Raw genomic sequence first — 26087 nt, forward strand, 5'->3', positions numbered from 1 at the left:
CTGGGCCCATGGGAAATTAATGTAAAATGAGTAATCACTTATATCTAAAAATATATTTAGTTGATCTTTCTGGTAGTAGGGTCTCTATAGAAAAAGTTCAAAACTATTTACATTCAGAACTTGGACAAATAAAATAAACTAAATATGCAGCATTATAAAGCCAGTTGCCAGGCTTCTTATGAGTCCTGAAAAGAGTTTACCCAGTACCACCGCCTGGTCCCAGGGAGGGAAAGTACATTTGGGGGAGGGGTCATTTAATGTACAGGTGGGCAGAAAGGAACACATAGAGCAGGGGAGGTGTGGCTTCCAACTCATGACCCTAAGAAAGCTGCGGACTTTCTCCTTTGCTCTTCAGAGATCTCTCAGCATTAGCCATAAGGGTTGTTGGAAGATGCAGGTTCATCACACCATCTGGAACTATTTTCTTCTGATTAGGGATGTAGGCCTTGCACATCCCAGGTTCAGAACTCTCTCCCTGTCTCATCTAATGGACCCATCTCATTATCCAGAGATCTCCCAGTCACTGCCATTGGCTGTGTCCCATCATAGTCTTCAACACTCTGACAAGAAGCTGGACTTTGAATCAGAATGCTTATCAGTCAGTACGGGCAAGATTGGACAGAAACAAATTATGGGTGGAGTGCTCTTTAAGAAGGGAAGATTACATTTTATTATCTCCCAAATACTGAGGGATTGCCCCTGTCAGACTGTATAACCATGTAGCCCATGCATGAATACTTACAACTTTCCTGTCAGCGACCATACCACCTTTAGAGGTGACAAATTCCATTAATCACTGCATAGGCTCCTCCTTGTTCTGTAAGTACCTATTTTGTAAGTCTCTATCCTAAGGGATGTAAGTTGTCCCTGATTACTTCTAACAGATTTTCTACATGCCTTAGTACATGCTGAAGAAAAGTTGGCCTGAAAGGTAGGCCAAATTATTTAAAACAATAGTCATGCTTTTAAAAATTAGCTTCATGTGACATACTGAAGTGTTTCAATACTGTATTAGAAGAACTTGGGCCGGCAAGATAGCCTAGTGGCTAAATTCTCACCTTACATGCCCGGATCCCATATGGGCACTGGTTCATATCCCGACTACTCTACTTCCCATCTAGCTCCATGCTTGTGGGCTGAGAAAGGAATCAAGGATGGCTCAAAGCCTTTGGACCCTGAACACACGTGGGAGACCTGGATGAAGCTCCTAGCTTCCGGCTTCAGATCTGCTCAACTCTGTCTCTTGAGGCTTCTTGGAGAGTGAGCCAGCACACAGAAGACCTTTCTTTCTCCTTCTCTCTCAGTCAAAGTTGAACAAGAATGCAAAGTAACCAGAAAACATGACCCATATTGAGGAGAATTATCATTCTACAAAAACGGACCCAGAAATGACATAGATATCAGGCTGGAATGTTAAAAGTTACATTAAATATATTCTATCAGTTTAGTATTATAAAATGACAAGCTAAAAAAGCTTTAAAACAAATAAAACATTCATGATTGAAAAAAGTATACTTCTTGGCATGAAAAGTATGCCTGGTGGGATAAATAGAACATTAGACACTGTAAAAGCATTATGGAAGTAAAGACCTAGCCAAACAAAGTATGCAAAATGAAGGATATCACAGAATTTGAGGACACTTCTGATGGACTTCATGTGCCTGCGTTTGGAGTATCCTAAACAGAATAGAAAATAGGAAACTACTGAAAGAATAATAGTTACATTTCTGAAAACTAACAAAAACAATTCCACAGATTTAAGAATTTCAATGAAATACAAGCACAAAACATATAGAAAAAGGCATACCAATGCACCCCACGATCTCATCTTTAAATGAAATCTTTAAACAAAATCTTTAAAATCACAGAAAACAAAACAAAAAAAAATATTGAAAGGACCTGGGGGAAAAACAAAGGAATAAGATAATATGGCAGAAGTGTTGTGGTTTTTTTTTTATCAAAAGTATGCACAAATATAGTAGTTGACTTCAATAGAACACCAAAAGGAGAAAAAGTTTACTTGCAAAGTCGTGTCTAGCAAAATTATCTTTTATGTTTCAAGTTAAAATGTTTTGCTGGTGAACTAAAGCAAGTTCAATGCATCAGCTTGAGGGTCTGGTGCCATAGCTCAACAGGCCAGTCCTCCATTCTCAAACACTTGCATCTCATATTGGTGCTGGTTTGTGTCTCGGCTTTTCCACTTACTTTCCATCTCCCTACCTGTTGTCTGGGAAAGCAGAGGAGGATGACCCAAAGGGTTGGGCCCCTGCACCCACAGGGGAGACCACAAAGAAGCTCCTGGCTCCTGCCTTTGGATTAGCTAAACTCTGACCATTGCAGCCCTTTTGGGAGTGAATCGGTGGAAGGGCACTCTTTCTCGCACAGTTGTAAGCAGTTGCCTAGATTGCCTTGTATCTAGGCAAGTATCTAGGCAACACTGCTGCGAGCAAAGCAGCTAGCAGCTGGTGCACATTCTGAGCCTGATTAATGCCAAATGTGTGTTTACTATACAAGTATGACAGCATAGTTGCTCTTATATTTTTATTATTATTTTTCGAATTTGGGAAGAAGAGCAGCAGCTTGGGACATGCCACTCTGCACCCCACAAAGGAAATGGGGAAAGAGGCTGCAGACTGCCTAGGAGAGGGAATCTAGAGATATATTGGAATGGGAGGGGCTGAGGGCATGTTTGACAAGGGACAAACAACTTTTGGGGTCTTGATGAACTGGGCCACAGTAGTTGCAGGAAGATGTGGGAGCTGAGATGGAGTGGTTTAGAGAGAAAAAACTGGAGGGCATGTCTGGGTAAGGCCAAGTTACCCACCCATATTGGAGACCTCTGTTGGGCTAAATAACATCACCTGCTATCCACTGGCACACAGAAAAGATGGGCCTGGGAAACATGCCTGGCTGGTCCAGGCTATAAAATTTACTGGCATGCACAAGAGGCAAGGCAGGTTGTAGGTTATGCAGGGCTAGGATAGGCTGCATCACCTGCCAATGAGAGCTGAGACTGCAGGTGGGCCATGCCAGGCTGTGTTGAAGCACTCATCAGAATGATCAAGAACTGTGGCTGGGAACAAGCTTGGTAAAATAACTCTGGGCACTCCACTGCTAGGCCACAGCTCCCACGGGGAAGTACAAGAACCAAGCATGGGAGTGGACCAGGCTGGGCAAGGCTGTAGCACCCATTGTCATTCGTGTGAGCCATGTCTGCAGGTGGGCCAAAGTGTGCTAAGCTCCAGCATCTACTAGAGCTCCCACAAGTCAGAATGGGTGTGGGACAGACTGGGCTAAGCTGTAGCACTCGCTGGGTCACATGAGGGTCAAGGCTGAGAGAAAGCCAGACTGGTCACACTGTGACATCCATTGATGTAAGCCAGAATGGGTTTAGGCCAGTCGGGCTAGGCCACAGCACCCGCTGATTAGTGCCAGGCCTGGGGACTGGCTGTGCTGATCAGAGCAGCAGCAACCCTCAGCACACGTGATATCCATTGCTAAGAATGGGTCTAGTAGGAGAACTTGAGGAACTCCACTGCTAGGCTGCAGCTCCCACTGGTGAGTGTGAGAGCCAGGTCTGGGAAAAGCTCAGACAAGGCTAGGCTACAGCACTCATTGGCATACATATGAGCCAGGTTTGGATGTGGGCAGAGCAGGGTCAGTCTACAACACATGCTGGCACAAATGAGAGCAAAGATGGAATGCAGGTAATGCTGGGTTGGATTGCAACACCTGCCACTTCACACGAAAGCTGGTTCTGGCCGTGAGACAGGTGGGACTATGCTGCTGTACCAGTAGAAAGAGCTGTATTTGGGTCAGTCTGGGCTGAGCCAGGCTGCAGCATCTGCTGGTGAATGCTGAGTTGGGGCAGGTCATCTCAGGCTGGGCTGCAGTACCTGCTGGCACGTGCAAAACCCAGGGCTGGAAGCAGGACTGGTAGGGGAACTTCTAGGACATCCTTTCTTGGCCACTGCCTGCTGGTGTTCAACTTTTAGTTTATTTTTAAAGATTTATTTATTTTTATTGAAAAGGATGATTTGCAGAGAGAAGGAGAGACAGAGAGAAAGATTTTCTGTCCACTGGTTCATTCCCCAAGAAGCCACAAAGGCAGGGGGCCATGCCAGTCTGAAACCAGGAGCCTGGAGGTTTTTCCTGGTTTCCCACGTGGGCGCAAGGTGTCAAAGCTTTGAGCCATCTTCTGCTGCTTTCACAAACCATTAACAGGTATCTGGAAGGGAAGTGAAGCAGCTGGAACACGAACTGGCCCCCATATAGGGTGTCTATGCTTGATGATGGTGGATTAGTCTGTTAAGCCATGGTGCCAAGGCCTCAGTAACTATTTTAAAAATAGGCAAAAAATCATCGAGAGAAGTATTCATATGAACAATGTAATTGAGTGATTTAACATAATTAACATTTATGTAACATTCTGAACAATAGCAGAATAGACACCTGTTTATATTGCATCTTCCCAGTGAAATGAAATTAAAATCAACAAAATAATTATCTGTGGAAAAATCAAGAAATGTTTACAAAATTAAAAAAAAACCTTGCAAATAACCCATGGATGAAACATGGAAACAGAAATTAAAACATATTTTAAAATGAAGCAAAATAAAAATAAAGCAATCAAATTCGTGGTGTTTCGTTAAGAGTTTAGAAGAAAATTAATGTCACTAATTTCTGGTTTTAGAAAAGAAAGGTCTTAAAGCAATAATCAGAAATTTCAACTTAATTGAGAAATAAAGAGCAAGTGAATCTAAAATAAGCAAAAAAAGAGAGAGAGAACATTTATCAAGAGTGAATCAATGAAATATAATAAATAAAGCAACCGAGACAATAATTTAAACCAAAAGGCCATGCTTACAGAAAACACTGGCTAGTGCGGAGAATTAGCATGTATATCCTTTTAAGATTTTACACATACTTAAAACATACCACCAACTGGAATCAATTTTCTATAAATGGCTTTGGAGAGAAATGGACACCCTATATTAACAACACATTAGACCATCAAACAACTCAAAGGCACATCTTCAAAACTAGATACAGTGCTACTAGTGAAAAATGGAAAACTGCATGCAACATTTTATCACCTGCCAGAAGCTGAAATAAGTATGACTACAGGAAGAATTTGATAGAATGACAGACATTTCTGCTCAGGAAATGATGGGAAATCTATCAAACAAAAGGTTACCTGTGAGTTTTCAGTATGTCATGAATCACGCCTCCAGAATGGATATCGGGAAGTCAAACGCTTTAGGGACTGTGCTGACAACTAATGATCTTGGCATTTTTGTAAGGGTTCGACAAAGTCTGTGGACCAAAATACAGGAATGAAGGCCTGAGCCTGAATTAACTGAAGGCTAACAAAGGCGTGCTACATTTTTTTCTAATACCATCAACTCAAAATGAAGCAGTTGCATCAAAAACCAGATGTTAGATATATTTCTACTCCGCGGTGAATCAGGTCTTTTTTTATCAATACCTCTCAATGTACAAAGCAGATGGTTTTGAGAACAGGAGATGATCATCATAAACTATGAGCATATTTAGTGATTTCATTTGAGTGTATATTCCTAATTAGGGAACATATTTCAATTGTGATAGGTAATAGTGTACTGGAAAATTGTGTATGGAAATCCCAAATCTAAAATTTTATTCTTCAACAAAGTTAGTGTTGAAAAGGTATGTGTATATTCAGTTGTCTACCTAATTCATGACTAGCAGAGTATTCATGCATTTTTAATATTGATATCGTTTCTGAAAACATGCAAATTGTGCTCAGTGATTTTAAGAGTGTTTTACCAATTCCAACAGTCTTCTCTTGTTCTTTATTTTTAGCCGTTTTCAATTTTTAATGCAAACACTCTTTTTTTTTTGGACCCTTGTATTTTCTATTATTTTCTTACTTATATGTTCCCTCAAAGTTTCTCATCTAAATTTCCATGATATCAAATCTTCATGTCTTTATCAGTCTCTTCTCCCTTTTCATTCTTTTTATCACAAAATCCAATTCCATGTCTGGATAACTGACCCTTGTTGATTGCCGTATTATTTCAGATTATAATGACTTTATTAAGAGTTGCTAATTTTCCCTACTAAAAGTTCTTTTGTCAATAGGTACATGTCTTTCGGAACTTGACAAACATACAAAAAACTCTAAAAGCATCAGTTATATAATAATTCAATTTTCTTATCAGATTTTCCAAACATGTCAAAATGACCTTTATGCTCCCCAGACTCTTATGTAATTTTTAATATTCATGCCTGTGGCAACTGCCTTCACAAGGTAATATACTTCTAATACAAAACTTCAACCAGTGCCCAAGACAATTGATAATCAAGATTCTTACATTATCTAGATTGTCCTTGCAAAATTTACCATAAGACAAATATTTCCTGCAGCACTTAGCAAGAAACCTCTGGAGATTTTCTTTGATGAGTAAAATTTATGACCCTCAGCTATAAAGCATGGAATCTTGGGCCCGGTTTGGTGGCCTAGTGGCTAAAGTCCTCGCCTTGAAAGCACCCGGATCCCATATGGGTGCCGGTTCTAATCCCGGATGCTCCACTTCCCATCCAGCTCTCTGCTTGTGGCCTGGGAAAGCAGTGAAGGCCAGCCCAAAGCCTTGGGACCCTGCACCTGTGTGGGAGACCTGGAGGAAGTTCCTGGTTCCTCCTTTCGGATTGGTGCAGTACCGGCTGTTGTGGTCACTTGGGGAGTGAAACTACAGACAGAGGATCTTTCTCTCTGTCTCTCCTCCTCTCTGTATACCTGACTTTCCAATAAAAATAAATAAATCTTTTTAAAAATGGAATCTTTAATCACTGTGGTATGGCCATATATTTCTTTGACCTGTCAGTTGTTCTATGCCATTCTTTGGAAATAAATTTATCTCACAGATCCCTAAAATGAAAGAAAAATGTACTGTTGAAAGTATGTAGTCCCTGCATCCCTTTAGTGACCCACAACAATGTTTTTCCATAGCTCCTTACAAGCAATCACTTGGTTTTGTTCAATGCCTGAGAGAAACAGGCCCTTTATCTGATGGATTACTCCACAATACTCACAACAGATCTTACCCAGACAAATCACAGGCCAGGAACTCAATCAACGACTACAACAGAATCCAACAGTATGTAAGAGGAAACAATATCATTGGAAAAGGGACGGTGAAAATTTTCCTTTAAAAAAAAATAATAATAGACTGTAAAATAGACTTTGTTGCTGACAATGCAGTCTTACCAGGGAAGAAATTGGAGTCTATGAATGCAAGGAACTGTTGTCAAATGATAAAGATCCATATACTTAAACAATCTCTATTGCTTTCCAGGTGCACATTAGCTGGAAGCTGGGACTCAAATCAGGCATTCCCAAAGGAACTAAAGCAAGTCATTCCAATAGAACATTCAGTTGTCCCAAGCAGTGGTCGAATTATTGGATCAAATGTTCACCCCCAAAACAAGTCTGACTTCCATGTATCCCGTGCCCTTTGTGCATAATCTAGCAATCACTGTCCCTTTCCTTGCAAAGATCATCCGAAAGGGGCAATGCATACTTTGGTTGTTAAGCAGATGCCACACTTCATTGTGGGCTCATCTCACACGACATTCAATCCAATTCATCACAAAAATGACTATTCCATTTCTTCTTTTGAAAAATGTGAATGTTCACTTACCACGCAAAGTTCCTAAGAGTCACCCAAAACACCAAAGGCCATTATCATTAACGACCGTTGAGGCAGCAACTCCTCATCTTTCAATGCTGAGTTAAACATACAATTAAAAATACAAATTCAGATTTGTCCCAACTTCTTGCGCCCAATGGGGAAAATGAATCATTTATCATCCTGCTATATGTGTGTCTTTGGGTGGGGCGGGGAATGAAGAAGTTACACGTGCTGTCTGAGAAAAGCAGTTGAATCTGAGGACAGGGGATTTAAAAACAAGAACAGAAAATTTAGCAAAAACAACATCAGCCTGCTATTCTCTAATAAGCTTAAGGAAAAATTCCTGCTGATCCAGTTTAAATTAACTCTTGGATGATTTGCTGAATTTTTTATCTACTGCCTTATCTTTTCCGTCATTACCTTCCTCCTGAAAATTTTCTCTAACAATTAAAGGTATGTGATTTCCTTCTCAGTTGAAGGGAGAGCTACTGATAAACATCCTGCCATGGATGGTATGACTAACACTGGAATGAGTTATCAGGTTCAAACTTCAACAGGGCTGTAATTAAAAATGCTTTTCCTATCACCCAAAACTGTCTCATATTTGAACTAGTATGACTGCTTCTTAACTAATTTTCTACACCTGTTCTTTTATCATACAGGTTAGTGACCTTCTACCACACAGTATCCAGAATGATCTTAAACACAGAGCTGATATGTCATTCCTTTGCTTACGTTATCGATGCTTCCTACCTTAAAATAGAAGAAGTGATACTCACTGTGTCTTGCACCAAGCATTAAATAAGACAATAAAAAGCTTCCGTATGTTTCTGAGCTCATGAGTAATCAACTACATTTTGGTGCCACAGGATACTTGCTTTTTGCAAATATTTAGTAAAACAGGAATGTCCAAATAATCTGCTAGGCTGATATATGAGTAGTGTCTAATCAATTACTTGAATGATTTTCTGAATTACTTAACCACTGGATGACAGAAATCAGGTATCACTTTTCTCTCACCTGCTCATTGAGTCAGTATTTATGATAAGCTGGGCTACTAGGCAACTAGGTGGGTTTGCATTATCAGGAAGCTGGAATTCCGCGTTAAGCCAGGACTTGAATCCAGACATTCTGAATATGAGACATAGCATCTGAAACTAACTAACTGAAAAAACAGAAAAGGAAAAACTTATTGGAAGAGAGTGACAATACCAAATACTAGTGGACTAAGAAGTGAATGCACACTACTGAAAATAAAAATGCCCAGGCTGAATTCACATCTATGCAGGTGGAAGAAATGGGAAGCGGCAGTGACTTCTGATGTCTCAGAAAATATCAATGAAACGTCTGACAGAATAATCTTAGGAAAACATCAAACTAGGATTAGACATGACAATTTTTAACTTTTAGCTGAGTACAGGGAAACAATAGTAAGTTTGAAAGTTTTTGGGTAATTTAACAATATGAAGTGTAGAAACTAATTTGCTGAAACATTTTTCCAGTGTAAAAGCATTATAAAAATAGCTCTACCAGAAAGAAATTTAAAAGAAAATAATGCGTAACAATAGCCCTATCAGACATTAATGCATACAAGACCCTTTAATTAAACATTGTCATACTTGTACATGAGTAGACAAACAGAGTAGTACAATACATTTAAAAGTTCAGAAAGGATTTCAGTTTTATATGGAAATGTAGAACAATATGAAGATGTAATCTATAATCACTGGGGAAGACATGGACTTAAAATTAATTGGTGTTGAGACAATGAGTTTTGAATTTGGAAAAGACAGAATAATTGGTTCCATATCTCATATGACACAAAAGAACAAACTCAATGTATCAGGAATACAAATGACTAGTGAAACCACACAAAAATAAAGGGAAATATGATAATAAATTTATCTAAAAATTAAGAAAATACTTTGTGTAAGCAGTGATTCAAAATGCAATGCAATATTGATAAACTTAGGTATGTTAAGTACAACGGCATGGAAACAAAAATATCAAGCAGAAAGCTTTGTACAAGTCAGTCCAAGTGTACACACACACACACACACACACACATATATATACATATACACATGTACATATATATTCATATATAGGAATATTTGAAGGCAGAAGAACAGGAAAATCAGCAATAAAATCAATCCAAGTACAAAGACCTGACAAATAGGAGACTAAGTATATAAACCCTGCTGTCAATCTGAAAGCCTGAGAATCTGGGCAGGTATTGTGGCACAGTGTGTAAACCACCTGAAAAGTCCACTTCCCATATGGAAATGAGTTGTTTGGCTTCCTGGCCATTCTACACTTTGATTCATCCACCTGCTCACACACCTGGAAAACAGAAGATGACAGTCTCACCCATGTGAGAGGCCTGGATGAACCTCCCAGCTCCCGGCTTTGGTCTGGTGCTGTCATTTGGGAAGTGAACTAACAAATGGAAACTCTCTCTCTTTTTCTGTATCTCCCTCTCTTTATAGCTCTATCTTTCAAATAATCTTTTAAAGAATAAAAGAAAAAAATAAACTTTCTAGTGGAATGTTAAGCCTTAGGTTATAAGGCAAAATAAAAATGCTATCTCAAAAATAAAAAATAGGAAAACAAACAGTTAAATGAATACAAAATTCGGGGAAACATGTGTGTAATTCTTTTTATTGTTTTTAACTTATTTTTATTTGAAATCCAGACTTACAAAGAGAAAGAGAGACAGAGAAATATCTTCCATTTGGTGGATCACTCCCCAGATAGCAGCAATGGCCAGAGCCGAACCAATCAGAAGCCAGAACTAGGAGCTTCTTCAAGATCCGCCACATGGATGCAGGGGCCCAAGGACTTTAAACCGTCCTCTGTTGCTTGTCTAGGCCATTAGCAGGGAGCTGCATAGGAAGTGGACTGTTGAGATATGAACCAGTGCCCGTAGAAATGCTGGTGCTGCAAGGGGAGGATTAGCCAGTTGAGACGCTACGTTGGCCCAATGTGAGTATTTGTAATAAAATTAAAAATGACCACTGGGAGCACTGCAGCCTGGTGTTGAATACTGATTCTACTGTTTGTATGATGAGTGAAATTAAGCCTGTTTTATAATCCTTTTTGCTTCTCAGATATTTGCAAAGAAAAAATACTTACGATGGTATCTGGCATAAAGCAAAATCTTCACTCTCAAATATTATTGTCATCACCATAACCACTATAATTTTCCTTTTGCTTATTGCTATCATAATTTTTTTTAACAAATGCTTTGTAATTGTTAGTTTTCTACATAGACAACAAGGATAATCATGTTTTCATGACAATTTTGCTGACCAAATCAATTTCAGGCTGGAAAAAGGGTCTGGTGGATAGCTTTGTATGAAAAGACAAACAATACGGGCTTACAGGTCAATACTTGTGCTTTAGGTTGCACGAGTGTGGACTTGTCAAGAACAGACACTACAGTAATGGCAAGCAATGAGCATAGTCGCTTTCTTGTCTGCACACCATGATAATTTCTTAGTTTCTATTGATACTTAGTGTTTTAGGTCTGAAGTAGTCTCTTAGGTAGGTACCTTACTGTTCTACTGTCTGTTTCTGTAGTTACATACTACATCAAAAACACTGCTATTGCCTGCTGATATTGTGTGTATGTGTGCATGTGTGTGTGAGTGTGTGTGTTCATATAAGTACATGCATGCTTTTGTGCATGTTGGGTAATGGACTCTGCTGTGGCTTAAAGTTCAGGATTGATTTAATTGCTAAATTACCTTAGTGCCACATTCTACTCTGTGTCTTTACTCAAGTAGAGACTGAAGCTTCTTGGAATATTTTACACACATCAGTAGATTTCTCTTGCATATGTAGACTTTACACAATCTGTTTCATTTTCGTTCCATATTACACAGTCCTCAAATGTTTATTTTTTCAGTAGTGCAGTATTAGAGCATAGTGGGAACTTTAAGCAATCCTCTTTGAAGGAATGCACAATCTTTTAAAAAAAATAATGTAAAACTTGTAGAATTCATATGGATTGATACATTCTGAAAAAGTTATCTATGACAATATCATATATTGTTTAGATTTCAACCTCATATTATGAACTCTGTGGAATGCTTATGATATCCAAGAATAGTCTTTTTAAAAATTTTTACTGTATCATTTGAAATACAGGGTTACAGAAAGCTGAAGAGAGAGAGTGAGAGAGAGAGAGAGAGAGAACGAGATCTTTCATCCTCTAGTTCATTCCCCAGATGACTGCAATGCTAGGGCTGGTCCAGGTCAAAGCCAGGAGCCGAGAGTTTCCATTGGGTCTGCTACATGGATGCAGGGACATTTTCTGTGACTATTCTACATTATCAGGGAGTTGGATAGAAAGTGGAGCAGCTAGGACTCTAAATTCCACCTATATGGGATGCATGCTGGTGCCACAGGTCAAGGCCTAGCCTAACAATGTCTTTTCTATAACCTGCATTTCAGCTTAAGCTTTCCAGTACTGCTGTGTGTGTAGGTGCAAACTAGCACTGTCACCATTCCCTCATAAAGAAAAAGAGGGAAATATTTTTAACACAGTGCCCTTCATTCTTTGTCAATAAAATGCACTTTTATGTAGTCAAGTGTGAGAAAAGTTATTAGCTAACATGAAACAGATATGTATCTAGGAGAAATACAAATTTTTCCATTAGACTATTTTCAGGTAATCCCCATGACAACAGAGTTGTATAACTGGTAAAAATTGCAAGGAACAAATAAATCACTAAAAGAGTTCTGTTCATCCTACACTACAAAGGAATGAAACAGGAAAGAAAAGTGTTTCTAATCATACTAAAGAAAAGATAGGATAATTATATGATTTTTAGAAGATCAAGTTTATGTACAATTTGAGTGAAGCAGTATTTTGAAAAGCATAAATCAAAGTAATGGAGTATGTAAAGTGCTACCAATTTCCCTGGGTAAAGAAGTATCCTTTGGAACTGTAATATTAACATAAATGTGGACTAGTGTGACTAAAATAGTTTACTGTGAGTTCTGCACTTGGGCTAAAAATCTGTTTCTTTTCCCCAAAGTAACCATGTTTCAGATGCTGTAGGCAACAAAGACATGCTTCATTCTTGCCAATATAATTCAGTCAACACATGCTGATAGTCCATGATTTTAAAGAAGAAAGAGTTTTATAAGGAAGTCCTGCTGCTAGTCAACAAAAACATTTTTAAAAGTTTACCTGGAGGTGAAACAGATAGCTCTCCAAATGGAACCCTGTCACTATTTTACTCCAAACTCTGTAACTGGAAGAAAAATGTTGTCTCCTACACTTGTCCTGGAAGCAATTCAACCTTTTATTTCTGTCAGTTAAGTCAGTTGAAAATTGAAATTCAGTAGAATTTTGTGAACATGCCAAAAGCCTTCTATAGGAAAGGGACTTAAACTTTGGTAGAAAAGAGTAAGAATGGAATGTAAAAGAGGATGGTTATAAAGGAAAGCAATGAGAATAAAGGAAGAGAAAACAGTAGGAATTGGGGGAGTTGCATGTGGTACATTGCCCCATTTACTTTCCAAATGAGGCTTTAACACTTTTAGAATAAAAGGAAAGTACGGCTGACTTCATGAGGATTCAGCCACTTCAGACTTTTATGGTAACTGTGTGCATACTGTGTTATTTTAACTAATTTCCACATATCTTATGCTTCAAAAACGACTATTTTACTTTTAAGTCAGATTTACGCATGTAAAGGAGAGAGAGAAAAAAACCCCTTCCATTTGTTAGTTCATTGTTATTCAGTCACAAAGGCCATGGTTGCATCAGGCTGAAATCAAGAGCCAGGAATTTCTTCCACATGGGTGGCAGGAACCCAAACATAAGTGACAGGGATCCAAACACTTGGGCCATTTTCCACTGCTCTTCGCATGCCATTAGCAAGGAGCTGGATTGAAAGTGGAGCAGCTTGAATTTGAATGGATGTTCAAAGTGCATGCTGGCGTCACACGCGGCAACTTAACATGCTACACCATGATGCTGGACCTCATATTTTCTAATTCTTTATTTGGAAAGTAGCTTAATTCTCGTGCTGTTTAGGTAGTATTAATTTATATGATTATTTGTGATGAGGATAATACGTGAAAAAATTACAGGAGACAAAAGGAAAGAATTGAACATAAAATATATAGAGGTTTCCATGTTTCCTCCTCTAAAATTATTGAATATGGAACACATATTTGCTGTGTTGTGAAGATGTGGAAGTATGGGTTATTTGGCATTTGTATGACTGAGAACTGAATACTCTGGGTCCAACATTATTGTACAGTGTGTTTGACTGCTTCATACAGTACCAGCATCACCCATGTGTACCAATTAATGTGTACCAATTAATGTTCACTTGTGATCCAGCTTCAAGATATTCATTCTGATACAGCAGTGGGATAGCCAAAATGCTTTGGTTCCTTTTTGTTTGTATGTTTTAAAGATTTATTTATTTTTTAATGGGAAGGCAGATACACAGAGATAAGCAGATACAAAGAGAAAGATCTTCTATCTACTGCTTCACTCCCCAAATGGACATAAAGGCCAAAGCTGAGCTAATCCAAAGTCTGGAGCTTGGAGATTCCTCCTGGTCTCCATGCAGGTGCAGGGTCCCAAGGTTTTGGGCTGCTGTCTACCGCTTCCCATGCCAAAAGCAGGGAGCTGGATGGGAAAGCAGAGTAGCTAGTGCCCGTATGGGATCTTGGGCATACGAGGCGAGGATGCCTGCCTGCTTGGCTCTTTTTAACCACATAGGAGAGACACTCAGAGTTCCAAGCTCTTGGCTTGCTCCTGTCCTAGACATGACAATGGCAGAAGTTTGGGGAGTAAAACAACACATGAAAAATCTCTCTGTCTGTGTGCCTGTCTCTCTGTCTTTGTGATTCTGCCTTTTAGAGCTAATTAGGGAAAAAAAGTCATGATTCCAGCCAACAACCAGGAAAAACTAAGGCTTTCCAGAAATAATTACCTTTCCGTCAATAACTAAATGTCTGTCAAAAATAAACCATCTTGGAAGTAGATTCCCCATCGCCATATAAGCATTAAGCAAACTGCAGCACTGGCCATCTTGATGGCAACCTTATGGTGATCTTTACTTAGAATCAATAACTTAGAGGTGGTGCTATTATGCTGCAGTTTAAGCCATGGCTCGAGATAGCCAGCATCCCATATTGGAGAACAGTTTCAAGTCCTTGCTGCTCTGCTTCCTATTAAACTTCTTGCTAACACACCTAGAAGGTAGTAAAAAATGACCCGAGTGCTTGGGCCCCTGCCACAAAACTGGAAACCCAAATGGAGTTCCTGATGGCTGGCTTGGCCAAACCCAGCCCTTATTGTTGTGGCCATCTAAGGAGTGAACCAGAAGACGAAAAATCAATCTTTTTCTCCCCTGATGTGTCATCCTCCATTTCAGGTAAATAAAATATATCTTTAAAAAAATCAACAACTATACTACTCAGGAATTTGTGACCCATATGAACTCGGAATAAAAAAAATGTTCACTTCGAAGTGTCAGTTTTGAGAATAATTTGCAATGCAATAATAAATGCACTAAAATGTATTTTCATTTATGTAATCTTAACTTATTTTTTAAAAAAATATATTTATTTATTTTTATTTGGAGGATTTACAGAGAGAAGAAACAGAGATTTCTTCCATGTACTGGTTCACTTCTATCTGCTGGTTTACTAACAAGGTGGTTATAGCACCTGGAGCTCAGCTGATCCACAGTCAGAAGTCAGAAACATTTGGGTCTCCAATGTGGGTACAGAGACCCAAGGACTTGAGCCATTCTCTGCTGCCTTCCCAGTCAATAAACAGGGAGCTGAATTAGCATAGGAACAGCCGAGACATGAGCTGGGGTCCATATGGGATACTGGCACTTGCAGGGTACAGGGTTAGCTTGTTGAACCACCGTGCTGCCCCAATCCAATACTTTTAATGTTACAGATTTCACATAGATACAGCCATAATCACACAAAGCACTATCAGATGATGTTCCAGTTTTGATTCTGACAGTTGTCTTCATTCTTTTATTGAGCCCACACAGGGAATGTATGTTGTATGAATTGCATTTTTAGTTAGAAAGTTAAATTTTGTTCTTTCCAATTTTTTTTTGTGTCTCTCCAGACAATGTCTGTTTTCCCATTCTTTCCAAATATATTTTCTTTGACCTCAAAATATATAATTGTGTTGCTATACGATCTTCATTTTACAATTTTAACATTGAAGTCATCTTTGGGTAGCATCTGCTAATGACCTTTTCTGTTGAGAGTCTGTCACATTTTTCTGGAACTTTGGTTATAGAATCATTTTTTCGATTATCTCCTGAACAAATCTTTTGAATGTTGTGCTACATAAAGCCAGTCTTCCATAATGATTATTGGAATATATATACTCTAAAACAATCAAATCTATTATACTCTAAGTACAATCACTATCTTAGCCTAATTAGGTACAAATTCAGATATCAGTGCTTTTATTAAAGTCTTCAGATCTGTCCCATATATTTGCCTCTTAAGGATTAATTGAGTCTTTCACAATGGTTTAGATTCCAGTGAGAATTTCTCCATCTTTGTTATGCTGATTGCAGTAGATCTTTATTAGACATTAATAGATCAGGGATTATCTTGAGTTTGTCCAGATACATAGTCAGAATTAGCGGGTACCTGTTCTGTCTGCTCCTGTCCTTTGAGAGTCCCAAATATTTCCTTCCCTTTCCTCCTTGGATAAAAAGATAGAATTTCTAATAATATTTTAACCATCTGAAATGTTACTGGCATTATTTTGTTTTACATTTGGGTTCTGGCCTCAGGACAAAGACAGGAAAGAATCAACAAATGAGAAACCAAACCTTGCAGTAGCATCTCCAACTTTTGTCCATCTTGCCTGAAAATGCTACCTGTTTGTGTTTACTTGTCCTAATTCTCAGAAAAGTATTTTTGGTTCTATTTATTGAAAGTAAGAAGAAGATATCATGGATGATAATTTTAGCACAGGAAGAAATTTTTTGAGAGACAATGTGAAAATTAAAATCTGTGAGGAGAGAAATCAAAGCCACAGTTGATTCATGTGAGGAATTGTTGTAGTTCTTGTTCTGTCAAGCTATCTTTAAAATATCATAGATACTTCCATAATATGGCATGAATAATCATATTACCATTAAATCATGGCTGCAATTCATAAGGAAAGAGAACCATTCCAAGTGTAACGCAGTTGACTGTCATGACATACTTCAATTAACTCTCAGATTATTCTCTGCTTGTAAGTGTATAGGACAGCTGCTGGCATTGTATGAGGTAAATTTTAAAAGGAGCATTCTATGACTATTCAGGTGACAATTTTCAATAAATAGATATCCTATTACCACAATCAGATGCAAGCTACAAATAGAAAGTACCCCAAACTTTAAGCCAGCAATGAAGCAGACTCTTAACAAAAAAGCAGTGCTTTTAACAAATTTCTCTAAGTCCCTTAATTCTGAGGCTTAGAACAGTACTTATTAAACAATTTCTCACATCATTATTATAAATATAATGGGCATCTATGAGGATGATTTGTCCAGCTACTGTTGTGTGAGAATTCCTACTTACTTAGTAAGAATAGACTTCTATTAATGTTTTATTTTTGTGTGCCACAATGCTTATGATTATAGAATATTGATTGGAAGTGAAAAGCAAATACAAGGGTTGTTCACTGCAAAGTATTCTTGAGCTTAGAGGGGAGATAGGCAGAAACAAATGAACCTAGGATTTAGGATTAAGTTGTACAAAAGAATTAGGGCATTAAATTTTTGGCATTCTCATTAAATGCTTAGTTATATGCCATTGAGCTTGCTTTGCAATTAGACGAACTACTTGCAATTTTTCTTCTTAAAACTGTTTATCTTTCAGTGTTGCTATTTCCTATGTGGCATATTCCTTAAATTCCTTGAACTCCTGTATGTGCTTCTCGTTGTTGATAAGAAGCTTTATAATGAGTTTTCTGAATTCTGTGTCCCCCATTTTCTTAATGTCTTCCTCAGTTAACTCTGAGGTTGGCATAGGGTTTTGCTCCTTTCCAAGGGAGTCTTCAGTAATATTCATTGTGCCTCTGTCTCTTCTTTTGCTATTTGTCATTGTACTTCTAGTTAGCAGCTTCTTCATCCTAGGGCGGGTTTCTAAGCTGTGTCACACACAAGTCAACAGTATGATTTTACTTACTGTGCATATGCACCCCCAGCATTAACAGCTCACATAATTTCTTTTATGAATAATAACATTTTACCAGTGGATTTTTAAGAATTTATCTGCTGACATCAATTTCTTAAAATAAGAGAGTGTCCTCTTTTTTCCTCACTCCTGAAGGACGGTTGCTAAGGGCATGTGATTTCGTGTTGATAGATTTTTCCCTTTTGGCATTTGAAAAATATTTGGCATTTGCTTTCAACCTAGAAAACATTTAGGTCTGTAACTTCTTTGAAAATATTCTCTTTGCGCTTTTTAGAATATATATATATATATATATATATATATATATATATATATATATATATTGCAATCTGCCTTCACTTGGATATGCTTTGCTATTTAACATTCATTAAGCTTCTTAAATCTGGATGTTTAATCTTTTGTCATATCTGGGAAGTTTTCAACTTTTTTTTGAGTACATATTCAACTAAATCCCTTCTACTTTCAGACTTCCCTAACATAATAATTAGACCTTTTGTTACAGTTCCTAGGTCCTGGAAAACCTTATCATTTTCTTTTTAGTTTACTTTTTCTCTGTTGTTCAGATTGAATAACTTTTATTGTTTTATTCTTCAGTTTACTTACAGTTTCTTTTGCTAAAATTTACTTATTTACTTATTTCAAAGGCAATGCAACAGATAGAATGGCATGGGGGAGAGACAGACACACACATAGCAAAAGAGAGTGAGTGAGAGAGAGTTTTCATCAGTGATTCATCTCCCAAATGTCACAATAAGCAGGGCTGGTTCAGGCTGGACTCAGGATGCCCTAACCTCTTCCTGATCTTCCACACGGATGGCCGGGTGCCAAACACTTGGCTGATCTCTCTGCTGTGCAAGAGTTATCGGCAGGGAGGTGTATAAGATGCAGAATAACCAGTCCTGGAGTCAGGACCCTCACATGTGACACTGGTGCTGAAGGTGGTCGCTTAACCAACTCTGTCATTATTGCCAATCCCATCACTTATCATTTCATCTTCTTTTCTACTGTTCATTATATTGAACTACTAATCTTTCATTTAAGTTATAATTTACAGTTCTAAATTTTACATTTGATTTATTTCTATATCTTCCATCTCTTTCCTGCATGTATGTTTTCATTTATTTGAAACACATTTCAAGTTGTTCACGAATGCAAATTTATCATGGCTAATTATCACATTATCCCAACACATTTGCCATGTTTGTGTTAGAATGTATTATCTTTTTTTAGGATTTATCACAAAATCCGATATACAGAGAGGAGGAGTGATGGAGAGGAAGATCTTTGTCCGATGATTCACCCCCCCAAGTGGCCACAAAGGCCACAGCTGTGCTAACCCAAAGCCAGGAGACAGGAGCCTCTTCTGGGTCTCCCACACGGGTGCATTATCCCAAGGCTTTGGGCCATCCTCAACTGCTTTCCCAGGCCACAAGCAGGGAGCTGGATGAGAAGCACAGCTGCCGGAATTAGAACTGGCGCCCATATGGGATCCTGGTGCGTGCAAGGCAAGGCCTTTAGCTACTAGGCCATCTCGCTGGGCCCAGAATTTATTATCTTTAGTTTTAGATACTTTTGTTTCTCAACATGATCAGTTATTTGCAATTGTAATGTAAAAATTTTGAGTTGTTTTAGAATTCTACATTTTGTTTAAATATTTCTGCTAAGCAGGCTTTTCTGACACTGCCATGAGAGTGACCATGCCTTTACTTAACAGACAATGGTAGTTTAGATTCCTTATTCGCCTGCATTGATAACATGTGAGAGGACTCCTCGTGAAAACTGAGTGAAAAAGAAATTTCCTAGCTCTCCATGACATTCCTAACTTTTTACCTACACTGAGGGGGTAGTGTTTTCTTTGCATGTGAATAATGGTGACATTTAGTGTAACAGGGATTGTCAGAGGATTACCATTATTGAAGGGTAGATGTGGGTCAAGTTCAGGTTCCCCATGTGGTCTTCACTGATCTCATGGAGCGAATCATCTTTCAGTTCATGAAAAACCTGACTTTCTCTCTCGTTCTCTCGCTCTCGCTCTTTCGCTCTCTCTTTTTCTGGCTTTCTAATTCTGTAAAATCTTCTCTTGCAGGTGCTGGAAAACCTCATTGCTTCCTGAGAATGGGGTATCTTCTAATTTACAGGCAAGATGTGCACAAATTCTTTCCAAACTGTGTTTAATGACAATTGAAACATGTTAATTTTGCTCTCAAATATTCATTTGGTTCCTCTTTCTGCCTTTTGGGTCCATCTACTTCTCTTCTGTTGCTTTATTCTCTTTTGATTTGTTTGACACCTTGATTATTTCCCCCTTGCTTACTTCAAATCTCTAAAGCAGGGTTCATATTTCTCCACCTTGTAAGAGTGTGTACTGCTCTCCAAGATGTAACTTTTGGTTTCAGATTCTTTCTTCATAGCAGGATGGAGTCATAAAGCTTTTGTGGCTTTATCAGTCAACACTCCTAGTTGCAAACCATGGAATTCACTTTCCTTCTTTTTTATTAGGATCCTCTATCTGCTGGTTCACTCCCCAAATGCTACAACAGCTGGAGGTAAACCAGTTCAAAGCCAGGAGCCAGGAGCCAGGAGCCATGAACTTCACCCCGATCTTCCACATGGATGCAGGGTCCCAAGAACCTGGGCCATCCTCCATTGGCTTTTTTGGTCACAAGTAGGGAGCTGAACTACAAGTGAAGCTGCTGGAACATGAAGTAGCACCCACATGGAATGCCAGCACTCAGAAAGAGAGGACCAGCCAGCCGAGCCATGGTGCCGGTCTATTAAATTAATTTCAAATTTGACACGGAAAGATAATTGTTTTAAAGATGTAAAGTAGCCCCTAAATACACCTAGAAGTCCAGAGTCAAACTATTTAAGCTAAAACATATGCCCCAACCTTCCTGTGACAGATGTTCAGTGAATATGCAAAATCCCCTTTGTTGCGTAGAGAGACACACTATTTTTACAGCATCAGTGCTGGACAGTAAGTAGAGATCTTCTGTCACTGATTCTGAAGGACTGATATCTCTACTACAGCCCTCACTAAAAACTGCATTGAACACAGCACTTGACTCCTGCATGCTGTGTGCAACTGAATTTACCTTCTGCAGAGTGACTGGCTTGTGCGGCTTCCTGATAGTGGCAGCTGCAAAGCTGATTGAGATGATAATTTCCTGGCATCCTCTTGCTGTGGTTGGATCTGTAAGGCAGAAAATTTCACAAAAGAAAGAAGCTTGTTGTAAAAGCAATGAGCATCAGAAGAACATGACAAATAACTACCCTGGGTTCTGGGCCACAGAATAAGCTATATTCTTATTTTTATGTCTTCCTTGCATTCTCCATAATAGCTGCTGACATTGTCTTCCTATATAGAGCACAGATGCATAGCATGCCCACGGATTTTTTTCCAATGTACATTTTTCCACATTAGGAGAAAAATTTCAGATAAGGTTTGTGTTATTCAGAATTCTCCAAAGAAACAGAACCAACATGATATAGAGGAAAAGAGATTTATTTATTATAAGGAACAGTCTTATATTGTTGTGGAGATTGAAAATGGTCTATCTGTAGTCAGCCAGTCAAGGCATTGGAGAGCCCGTATGTGGCTCTAGTCCAAGTCCAAAGGCCTGAGAACAAACCGATCCAATGGTAGAGATTCTATTCTGAACGCAACCCTGAAGAAAGAAGAGTGATGCCTTAGTTGGAAGACAGATACAGAGAATGGGGCCTTAATTTTTTTATTTTATTCCCACCTTCACTGGTTTATTCACACTAAGGAAGAAAGCTGCTTTATGAAGTATACGAGTTCAAATGTCAATCGTATTCAAAAACACATCCAAAAGCAAATCTAAATAATTTTTGACCAAACATTTGAAAATTCCAATATCTAGTTAATTTGACACGTAAAGTCGATCATAAAACACCCATTCATTTCCACATTGGCACCCCTACATATCCCCTAAAATCACATTTAAATCCCAATACAAAAAATGTTATTCTTTAGGTGTCATTCCATTTAATAAATATAAATGTCCTGCATACAATAAGAAACACATTAAATTTCTCCAGAAAGATGAAGTAAAGTTCGGTGATATTCAATTTCCTGTACGATAGTCTATGCCTTTATACTATGATGTAAAATTAATACTGAATTGCTAATAAAAGAGAATGCATTCCATATGATGAAATACGAAAAACATATTCTGAGTAATGTATGGATACATAATGGAAACCTGTTTTTTTCCAACAATTTATTTTTATTTAATTGGCAGAGAAAGAAGATTTAAGAGACAATGAGACACTAAGATGGACTATGTCAATCAGTGGACTCTGCACCAGGCACATCGTACCTGGATTGTTGCTGATGATATGTTGGAGCTTCTAATTGATCGAGGTGATGCTCTGCTGGCACTACCTTCAAACCTGAGAGGGCCTCCCTAAGAGGCCGTTGAACTTGACTGGACAAGTGGGATGCTGGACTCTGTATGGTGTGAGCTTGTAATTAGGGAATCCCAACGGAACTTGAGCTGTGGTTATGCATCAAGGTGAAGGAATTCACCATGGGGGAAGGGTTTGGGGTGAAGGGGGGAGAATCCCAGTACCTATGAAATTGTGTCATGTAATACAATGTAATTAATGAATAAATGAATAGAAAAAAAAGAGAGAATGAGAGAGAAATTTTTCATCCTCTGGTTCATTCACCACATGCTTGCAACAGCCAGAACTTTCCAGGCTCTAGTCATATGCCTGGGACTTCAACTTCATCTTAGCCTCCCAAGTGGGTGGCAAAGGCCCAGGCAATTTGTGCTATCTTCTGTTGCTTTTCCCAAGGTCATTAATAGATTAGCTGCATTGAAAGAGGAGCATCCGGAATACCAAACAGTGCCTATATAGGATGCCTGTATTGTGAGAGGTGTCTTTACCAGCTGTGCTATGACAGCCCCAAGATGAACACATGGGTAAGTTTACAAAAATCTACTTTTATTCTCTCAGAACCATATGATTTCCGTACAGATCAAGCAAGAGAATTAAATGGAGATGTCATCAGAATCTCCACTCCTGCATTTTACAGGTTCTTGATGGTGACACAAATATGTAAATCCTCCATAAGTGTGGTATTGCTTTTTATTAACCATTATCAAAGGTAGAGGTAGTAGTTCTATTTTCTTCTCACTGATCTTTCTCACTATGATAGCATTCATACAGCAGATCAAGCAAACAACATGGTGATTCTCTTACAGAAGTGCATCCGTCTTACTAACACTTGCAGAACTGAGAAAACAACCACAGAATATGTTCAAAAACAGTTACCCAAAGTGAAATGGATCTGAATTAAAGCTTCAGTGAGCACTTGTCTTAAGTCAGCCTGTATTCTTACTGTGACACTGTGGTATTTTAGGTCTCCTGGAATTACTGTCAGTTCAGATTAAACATCCAGTAGTTCCTGAAGGCAAATCACAGTCACCTTGGTTAAAATTCCCTCTGAAGATTACTAAAATAAAGAATTAAAGAATAAATTTGGCAATGTACCAGAGCCTTATCTCAGTAAGAACAAGCCTCCTCCTCAGCCCTCTTCACTCAAGGACTATTGGAACTTAGGGCTCACTAAAATCTTAGAACTGATTTATGGAAATGGCTTTCTGTTTTTATAATTCATGTTACTTTTATGGTCATTTCATCCATGTCTTTTCTGCTGATACATATCAGGTCAGAATTTCATGTTTATTATGTATTTCACTTCTGAAAACACTACGAGCAATTAACCAACACCATATATCTGCATGAGTCAGACAATTTTGATTACTGTTTGATTCTGCTGTCCATTGCAGTAAACACACACACACACACACACACACACACACACACACACACACACACACATCTTCTCTTAGCTAGTTAAGTAGTTAAGTGACATAACTTGGCTTCTGTCATTCCAAACTCCATTTTCCCCCTAGAATTTAGCTTTCCAAATTTAGCATTGACAATCTCCACTACAAGGTCTGGCCTATAAGAGAAAAATTATCACAGAGCTATTTCACCACATCCAAGCTTCATTCACGAATGTACTTCTCAAAATTATGTTGAAAGATATGTCTCCAGACCCTCTCAGCACGGTTGAACATATTTTAAATGGAAAATACACACTGAACTTCCAATCTTCCTAAGTATTCAAATCCATTTCTCTTTTTGAGAAGATTTTTAAGCATGTGTGACAAATCTCTGGGGAGGGTAAAACTATGACCTGGTTACCTTTCCCAGAGGTGGACTCTAAATAGTCCTTCCTTTTGCATATTGGTAGCTAAGCTGCCAAGGAAAATAACACAAAACCTTGTTGGGAATACTGAACTATTTATATCGAGAAGTGATAAACAAAACTAGGTCCAACAGCATGCATCAGTCTTCAACTTTGGCGGATAGTGCAGAGCAACCAGCTCACAGGTCTTTTCCATCAATGTGTACTTCAACCATCTCAACCACAGAAGCAGCAGACAAGGCAAGTCAAATGCCATGAGACTTTTGACCCACCTGGGAAGAGTTGGATCATCTAGAACCAAGGAGTAAACCATATGGCTGTAACTTCATTTCAGAATCTTTCACACTGAGACATTACTTTTTTAGGGTAAGTAAGAGAACCAGACCCAAATGGATGGTCACACCTCCCTGAAGGATGACACTCTACCAGCAATCTCAAGTACCATTATTAAACTGGATAAACAAATAAATGAAACCAAAATGTGGTGCTGTCACATTTAGAGCTAGCATCCACTTTAACTGAGTGGATCTTTTCCAACTGGATTTCTACCTTTCCCAAGTAACTGATAATGAGATATTGGCAGTAACCCAGATGCCACCCTATTCTACCAGTTAATAATTGAGGGATGTTAGGTTGTCCCTAATCAGTATTTACTAATGAATTTTATCATTTCCAAGGAACTCAAGTAATGTTATTGCCTGGTTTCATCTTAGTCAATGATAAGTTACTTATAGTTTTCCAGTGTATTTATACCTACACCAAGTCTGAGGACATGGAGAGTAGAAACAGCTAAAGATTTATTTTACAAGGTTTCAGCAAACCTGCTATTGGTCAGAAATGTGTGCCCTTTCCACTTTAGAGTGTTATACAGCACAAACAATTGAGGATCCATAATTCCCAAACTGTATGCCCTTAGAGTGTCAATCACACCATACACCAGCACATCACACAGAACATGTAACCCAGGGAAGCACATGTATCTCTAGTTATGGAAAAGTCATGATAAATGTCTTCAGTTCAATTGTACAAAGTTTTCTCTGGTGTAATCATGAGCTGAACTAATTGATGCTATCAAGTTACATCCAATACCGTAAGTGATCTCCCTGATTTGATGGGTATTTGAAGTATCCTGCACAATAGGGTGTTTGGTATCCTGTGGGATTGAACCTTTACACTAAAGTTGTCATTCTCCAATCACAACCATTCAAATCCCAGTGGCAGTAGACCATACATACACTAATTCCTTGCATGTTTGGCAAAACGCACTATGTGCGTGAAACGTATAGTGACACTTCAGATGTCTGCCTGCTATTACTACTGGACTGGTCTTCGGGCAGGATAGGGTGTTTTGAAGGAGTAAGAATAGAGATATTAGCTTTCAAACCCCTCTCTAGGGGTTCTCATATTTGTGAATTGAGGCACCAGTTCTCCAGGTATTGCAGCCCAGAGTACGTACATCAGGCCAGAAGATACTCCTTCTGAGGATACCCTTGCACTGGTTGCTTGAATCAGAACTTTTAACATCAGTTGTAGCCTAAGAAAGAAGGTCATGTCCTGCACAAACTTGGCATTTGTTATATTGCCCATGAAATTGGAAGGGTTAGATGTCCCTGGGCCATTAGAACCAATCTAGCATCTTAGTACTGCTTAGTCCTAGTCTCATTCCCTGTGGCTAGAAGAATGCAGATGTCTGTAGTCAAAATCTGCTTGCTTCCTGTATGTACTAGCAAGCACAGGGCCCGGCACAGTCCATTGCCCTCATCAGCTGGTGGTTGCAATTGCTGGATCGGTTCTGTTTCCATCCCTGTCTTCCACTGGAACCAATGGGTGTTGCATTCCAGCCTGGTTCTGCCCAGCACACACAAAGCCCTCACACAAACCAGTGTGGGCTGCAGCCTAGTCAGAGCGACCCACAATAACCCCCACCAGGCCCGCCCCCTACCCTGGTTTGCCAGTATGTG

At 38.8% G+C, this 26087-nt stretch overlaps 1 pseudogene; it reads left to right on the forward strand.

The window, feature by feature from the left end:
• Positions 1-5235: 5235 nt before the first annotated feature.
• Positions 5236-26087, forward strand: part of LOC101531974 (protein FAM114A2-like) — a 29064-nt pseudogene continuing 8212 nt past the window's right edge.

Source organism: Ochotona princeps, chromosome X (assembly GCF_030435755.1).
Source record: "Ochotona princeps isolate mOchPri1 chromosome X, mOchPri1.hap1, whole genome shotgun sequence".
NCBI classification, from domain to species: domain Eukaryota; kingdom Metazoa; phylum Chordata; class Mammalia; order Lagomorpha; family Ochotonidae; genus Ochotona; species Ochotona princeps.